Raw genomic sequence first — 7,594 nt, 5'->3', positions numbered from 1 at the left:
TATTTTCTCTAATGCATAGAAAGAAAAATACAAATTGGACTTTCACAATTTATATACTTGTGTTGATTATTTTGTTCTAATGAGCATATAGTTGTGCATTACTTAAGAAATACTATGATAATCATTTTGCAATATATAAACATATCAAATCATTATGTTGTTATGTACATCTTAAACTGTACAATGTTATATATCAATTATATCTTAATAAAACTGAGGTGGGAGGAAGAAACAGAAATACAGATAAATCTATGAGGGTGGGAGGGAGGGAGACGCAAGAGGGAAGAGATATGGGAACATATGTATATGTATAACTGATTCACTTTGTTATAAAGCAGAAACTAACACACCATTGTAAAGCAATTATACCCCAATAAAGATGTTAAAAAAAAAAAAGAAACCAATACAGATAAATCATGTCATTCACCTAATCAAAACCCTTTAGTAGTATTCCCAACGCTCCTAGGATAAAGCCCAAAATAATTAAGGGGCCCTGCCATCCAGTCTCAGCTCCCAATACTCTCCCCCTTGCTTAATGTGCTCTAGCCACAGGAGACACCTTTCAGTACTTCAAGTCCCTTGCACGTGTTCTAGCTTCAGGTCTCTGCACATGATGTTTGTTTCCTCTATGTGGAACACTTCCTCCATTCATCCCTCCTCTATCTCCTTCTACCCCAGCTGATCCTTCAGTTCTCATCACTTCTTTAGGAGAGTCTTCCCTGACATTGCAGACAGAGTCAGGTCCTCCTGTTATAAGTACTTATAGAACGCTTATTTTTCCTTCATAGCTCTTATCTCAATTTGCAGTTTTCTACTTATAGGTGGGATTATTAATGTCTGTTATCACTCCTACTAGACTGTAAGCTCCATGATAGCAGGACTCTTGTCTGTCTTGTTATAACCTGACATTTAGTAAGAGCTCAGTAAATATCTGTGAAATAAATGACTGCTCCCTGTTAATCAGGGTGGACCTTATCGGCACTAGCTCCATTTTCCTCTCCATTCCAACCCATGTCATCAGATAAGTAACCTCAATGGCTATGGATGACTCATCCAACTCTCTAGCTTCATTGTCCCTTGACCTCCTCTACTTCTGCAACCTCTGACTACATGCCACTTCACGTGCCATTTCTAGCTATTAGTGCCCTAGACCACCCGATAAACATGGAGCTGCTCCACTTCAGAATTTCTGAACTCCACTAACCCAATCTCTGGCTACAACCTCTTACCCTTATTACTTCTTGGTTCTCAGAATACCCACTCCTCATTTTCATCAAGATCTGCCATCCTTTGACTTCTCCCATTCTTCAGCTCATTACCACTTTATTGCTTAACTCCCTATCCAGTCTAGTGGCCATGGTACATCACTTCAAACACTCTTGCTAGCAGCCTCATTGCTCTAATCCATTTTAATCTGCCATTTACTGAGCTACTATGAGTTACTATGGACCACTCTATATGCATTACTTCTGGAACTTCTCACAACACCTATATGAGGTAGAGACCACCATTACCCCCTTTTACAGATAAGGAAAAGGATTCTTAAAGAGGTGAAGTAACTTGTGCGAGGTCACACAGAAAGTGATGGAGCAGGGTGCAGTTGGGATCTGAAAGAGATCTGTCTGACACCAAGGTCTGTGCTCCGAACCAGCAGGTTACTTTGTAGCTCAGAGGGAATGATAACTCTGACCGCAACACGGAAAATGAACGGGAGGGAAGCAGGCCAAGTGTGAAGGCTTGGCGACCAAGGCAGCAATCCAGGGGAGAGTTGATGGTGGACTAAGCCTTATCTCTCAGAACATCTCAAAAGATCCAAACTAAAAGCCCACTTACTTCAGGCGTGTGACTTTACAGGATGGATCTGGTGGGCTTTGGCTGAGGATGGCACAACTAGGTGTGCCTAGAAGAGACCAAAAAGAAAACCAGCAGTTTAATACATTCTTTCAGGATACAATTTCTACTTTAACTTATCTACTTACTTATTTATATTTATACTTAAGGTATGATGACATTCATTAAATGCTTCCGTTTGCTGGGAATTTATTATAGTCTTATTTACACTTCCAACCACGCTGTGAGCTACTCTCCCATTTTACAAATGAGGAAAGTGAGGCACAGAAAGATGAGGGAAATTGCTTCACATCCCACAGTTAGTTAATGATAAAGACGGAATCAGAACCCCAATCCGCTGCTTGCCTAGTCACTTACCCAGCCAAGGGCCAACCTTAGAGCCGCACTCCCCACACTACATCCGGGCCGTGGAGACGCTTGCGGGTGCGGGGATCCGAGGACGCGCTGCGCTCCGACCTGAGGACCTGAGCAAGAGCAGGGAACTGACCAGCACGTCTGAGGCCGGTGCCCAGATCTGGGCTGACCAGCCGGCCGGCTCACGGGACCCGGTTGGGAGGCCTGGCGCCCCGGCTGGATGGGGAAGGCCATGGGCCCCGGAGCGGCCGTACCCTGGGGAGCGACCCCGTTTCTTACACCCACTCTGAGGGCGCCGCCTCCCAAAGGCACGGTGACACGGCCTGGAAGCCACCAAGCCCAGGACGGGCCCGCAGAGAAAGGAGGCAACAGCTCGGTCACCTGTTCCGTTCCCCCGTCGCAGAATCACAAGACCCAGTGGCGAATACCTAAGTCACCTATTTGGGTTTTCTGCCCGACTTCAGCCACAGTCTGGGGTCTACGGATGGCCGTCCTTGGGCCCAGGAACCACCATGTGCTTTTGTTTGGTTTTTTGGTTTTGTTTTTTCTTTTTGAGGAGATGACCGATACTTTTCCTTAGAATTTCAAACGGGTCACGTCCACCCTCCACCCGCCCTTCAAAAAATTAAAAAGTTAAGAATGCTGACTCGGAGCTGTCAGCCAGAGATGCTCTGATATCTTTACCTCAATCCCGCAAGCTCGCGGTGTCAGTCCCCACCCCCGGCGTCCCTCAGCATTCCTTTCTGTTATCTCCTCCCCCACCCCCACGCACGCCTACACGCACGCACCCCACACGCACGGCCCCCCACACGCACGCACCTCCCAACAGACGCGCCGCACGCACGCGCTAAGGTTCTCCACACACACACCCATAAATTGCTGCAACCAGGCGCGTCCTCCCGCGCCTCTCCGCGCAGACGCGTGTTCCCCAAGTCCTGCGCCTCGACCCCCACTCCACACGCGTATCCTCTAGAGCCTCTCCCATCTTCCCTTTCCAGGGCGGGCTTTCCTCGGGGGCCGGCGGCCCGGCCCTCCCCGCCCCCCAGCTTCGCGGGCAGCGAGGTCCCTCCCCGGCGCGCTGAGCTCACCCCGAACGAGCCTGCGGCAGGCCAGTCCAACTGGGCCGCCGCTTCCCTCCTCGCATCCCAGGAGACACCGGGCGGGGTGTGGCACCTCCCACGCTCGGCCACCGGGGCCTTCGGACTACTGGGAAGCCAGCCACTCAGGCGGAGGGAACTCCCTCGACTTCCTGTCCCTCCCAACGGAGTGGGCGCTGGGGGGCAGGGTGGTGCGGCGGGAGGCGTTCCACGTTCTCGCTGAGAAAAGCGCTCACCTGGTTCCCAAAGCCAGTTTGCCCTTCCTCTCCTTCCTGCTTGAGGGAAGGGAGAGCCAAGGTCTTGGGGCGGAGAAGGGGAAATGACTCAGAGAGGAGGCGTCTCAGAGGGAGGGGCCGGCCTGGAAAGAGGGGGGGGGCATTGGGGAGCGGGAGGGAAAGGGGAGGAAAAAAGAGGATGGGAAAACCGCGGTGGGAGAGGTTTCGAGGGTGTCTAGCGCAGTCCTGGGAATCCTGCCTGGTCAACCCCGAATCCATGAGCCACTAGGCTGGATCTTTTCCTAGGTTTTGGGCCCTGACTTCTTTACCCCGTGCCAAAGGCAGTCAGAGCCAAGACCCTTGCTAGCAACTACCGGGCAGCACGGAATCTTCTGGGCTGGGCAAGGGCACAGGAATTAACTCTTCGTGTCCTTTGGAGTCAATACTAGTAGTCTTTACCTCATAGTGTTGCTGGGAGAATTAAATTAGTTACTACATCTCAAGTGATTAGTGTCAGGGACACTGTAAGATATCAGTCAGTGATAGCTCCTATTATTACAAAGGTGTTCATTTGTTGGTGGTCTGTGTCACCTCTAGATTGTGAGTCTCATGAGGGCAGAGACTACGTATTTTCTTTATCACCGAACTACAGCACCTGACACAAAGCAGCTATCAATAAATTGTTTGTTGAGTTAATGAATAAATGGGTGATTGAATGATAACTTGGACTAGTGGCTATGCCAAGACCTTCTCTGCCACGTAAGGGGTGCGTTTGTGGAAGTTTGAGGAAGAAGGGCTATGATTGGGAAAGGTGGCACATAGGACTCCTGTGGATTGCTGTATCAAGTGACCTGCTCTGCCCTTGGAAAATGGAATGTCTTTGGCAGTTTCCTACATGGACGACTGTCAGACAGCTGACCTGAAATTTGAAACTGAGCTGTGGCTAGCTACATCAGTATTTGCATCTTGTACAGTTAGTAAGTAAAGAAGGAAGGGGGAGAGGGCTGAAGTGGAAAACTCAAAAATAATGGTGGCAAATGTTAAGTGGGGGAGATTGGTGGGGGGAGCTCTGAATGAATCGAAGTGTGTATGGAGGAGTATAGTGGCCCCAAAAGGAAATCTGATAGCGGTCCTAAAGTGACAGTAATGTTATCCACCTTTCTGTTCTAGTCATAGGGTTCCTGATGATCTGCCCTCATGTCCCAACATTCTTGGGGTAGGTATGCAGATTAGGCTCCTATCACTACATTCACTAAACTTGCATTTATGGAAATTAATACTGTTAGAGCTAGAAGGGACCTTAGAGATTACTCATACATTTCAATTCAGAGTTGAAAAACTAAGAGCCAGAAATGGATAGCAAAGGGCTTGGGCTTTGGGATTCTCTGGCCTTGGTACTGAATCTTTCAGGGCCTGAATTTGTTGTGTGTCCCATTATTCCTTTAATTCCTGCCCCACCCTATCCCAAGCCCCAAAGAGACTGAATGAAAGGACATAAATAGAAGGTCAGCAGAAAGGAGGGAGAAAGGAAGTTCCTCACCAGACCCTGACTTTACTTCCTTTTTTCCCCCTCCAGGGAAGGTACCTGGGCCTTCAGCTAACTGCTATAGTACAACAGCTTCACCATGGTACCCTGGAAGCTGCGTTATCCACATAAACCCCACAGGCAAAGGCTTGAACCACAGCTAATCTGAGTCTTGGCAAAATGCCTGTGACCCTCCCAGAGAGCAAGAAGATAGGAGGCTTGCAAGAAGTTGCTTAACGGCCATCTCCCAGTCACCTCTGTATCACTCCTCTCCCCTGGGAAACTGTCAAGAGACAGTTTTGCATCACCTCCCACCTGCTGAGATCTGATGAGATAAGAGTCTTCCTGACTCATCCCACTCAGAAGAGAGCTACAGACTATAAAGTCATTTAGTTGCAGTCTAGAATTGGCTTCGGAGCAACTGGATATCCCATAACTACCATTGCAGTCCTCTGGCCCCTTTTGTTTCAGTGTAATTCTTTTTTTTTTTTTTTTCCGGTACGCGGGCCTCTCACTGCTGCGGCCTCTTCCGTCGCGGAGCACCAGCTCTGGACGCGCAGGCCCAGCATCCATGGCTCACGGGCCCAGCGGCCATGGCTCACGGGCCCAGCCGCTCCGCAGCATGTGGCATCTACCCGGACCGGGGCACGGACCCGTGTCCCCTGCATCGGCAGGCAGACTCTCAACCACTGCGCCACCAGGGAAGCCCCAGTGTAATTCTTTTTGGTGCTTGGGATACGAACCACTAGGAGCAGGAAACTTTGACTACTCTTCCTTTCACTAATAAAATAAAAAACTGTTTGACTCTGAACGTCATTCATTGTATCTTTACCTGCTATGCTGTGAATTTCACATTTCTGGTATATCACAGCACCCTCCCTTATCACTGAGGGAGTTGAGCTGAACAAAAAGATATGTACATCATAAATGGCCTTTTCCTGCCACTGTACATCGGGAGAATCAGCTCAAATTCCATGTTTCTGGGACTTCCAATCTGGTGGGAGGAGTAGCAGATCCTCTTTGCCGTCTATGCACAAGTAGAGTGGGCATTTACATTCTGTTATTTGAAAGACTCCTCTTGGCCCAGAATATGTTCCCAACAGGCTTGCCAGAGCATTGTTGGCTGACCCTTTCCAAACCTGAAAATCTGAAGCTTGCCCCACCCCAGTCACCCCTAGGTCAGACAACAAAAGCATTGCCTCTGGAAGGTCCTTGTTAACATTTTCTTGTTTTCTGAGAAGGAAGGAAGAGGTAGAGTGAGGAGTTGATAGAGATGTGAATTTTTTTTTTTTGGCTGTGTTGGGTCTTCGTTGCTGCGCGTGGGCTTCTCATTGCGGTGGCTTCTCTTGTTGTGGGGCACGGGCTCTAGAGTGCAGGCTCGGGAGTTGGGGCGCACGGGCTTAGTTGCTCCACGGCACGTGGGATCTTCCCAGACCAGTGATCGAACCCGTGTCCCCTGCATCGGCAGGTGGATTCTTAACCACTGCACCACCATGGAAGCCCGAGATGTGAATTTTGCCCATGCCCTTCCATTTACACATTACTGATGGCTAATATATTAATTCTTCTAATTGTTCCCTTTGAAAGAGACTGGCCATAAAGAACAATAGTCTGTTAACCAAGAGGGAGTTGGGGGAATGCTGGACCAGAGATACATGCCTGAGAGGAATTATGTGAGTGGTGGTGTGGAGTTCACCTAAGACAAACCTCACAATATATGAGGTGGCCCATTTGTCATTCTGTTTATCAGGTTCTTATTCTATTCAACTAGCACTTACCAAGTATCTCCTACGTACAAGTCTGGTAAGAGCTTCCACTCTCACCCCTGCGTCTCCAATAACGGCTTTGTTTTTCAGCTACCACTAGTAACTCTAATTCAGAGATTGAAAATTATTGGGGTAGAATTATTGAGTTGCATACCCCACCAGATTATGAAGTCAGAAATACTTTTTAAAATGCCCCCGCAGATATGAGTAGAGTCCTTGGAACATAAATAAACGCCGCGTGAATGACCAGGCCAGACCTATCACAACTGTAACTTGCATGTTATGCCCGACAGTTATAGGAAGATCACCTTGGTCCTAACCCTGACCCCTAGAAATTCACAGTGAGGGAGAATCATTCTCATTAGCTATCATGCTATATACATTTCCAGTATCCATGTAACAACCTATCTGGCCTCCATTACTCCTAATCTTTGTAACACACCACCTCGCCCCTACCTACAGGCTCAGCTTCACTGAGACTCTAGGACCAACGCTATTTCTAGGAAGGGGAATATAAAGAGCTCCATGTCTGCTCTGGCCTGGCACATTAGGGTGGAGCCAGCCTTTCCAAACATCACATCCCCCAAAATGTATAAACTCTTAGCTGTGGGTAATAGCCCCATATTCAGCTTCTGCATGGGCTGCTGTTCTCCAGATGGGCCACTAACCCCTGAAATTCCAAATTTTTGTCTTTTATATTTTAACCCTCTTGCCTTTGGGCTTCCTAGTCGCTCTGCTAGCTGCCACCCTTGACTGGCCTGCTTCGCTTCACATTGCATGCCCCCT

At 48.6% G+C, this 7,594-nt stretch overlaps 1 long non-coding RNA gene across 1 annotated transcript in view; it reads right to left on the bottom strand.

Annotated features, from left to right (window-relative positions):
• LOC112395078 (uncharacterized) overlaps window positions 1–2,306 on the bottom strand; it is a 16,102-nt gene extending 13,796 nt beyond the window's left edge. Inside the window, exons 1-2 of the long non-coding RNA XR_003002296.1 lie at window positions 2,209–2,306; window positions 1,834–1,900 (exon numbers count right to left, since the gene is read on the bottom strand). This is a non-coding gene — a long non-coding RNA (uncharacterized LOC112395078). The remainder of the gene's footprint in view (window positions 1–1,833; window positions 1,901–2,208) is intronic.
• Window positions 2,307–7,594: the final 5,288 nt, after the last annotated feature.

The sequence above is a fragment of the Neophocaena asiaeorientalis genome, unplaced genomic scaffold, assembly GCF_003031525.2.
Source record: "Neophocaena asiaeorientalis asiaeorientalis breed wild unplaced genomic scaffold, Neophocaena_asiaeorientalis_V1.1 scaffold444, whole genome shotgun sequence".
Classification (NCBI taxonomy): Eukaryota; Metazoa; Chordata; class Mammalia; order Artiodactyla; family Phocoenidae; genus Neophocaena; species Neophocaena asiaeorientalis.
Note: the sequence above shows the minus strand (reverse complement) of the source record. Positions and strands in the feature narration are given on the sequence as shown.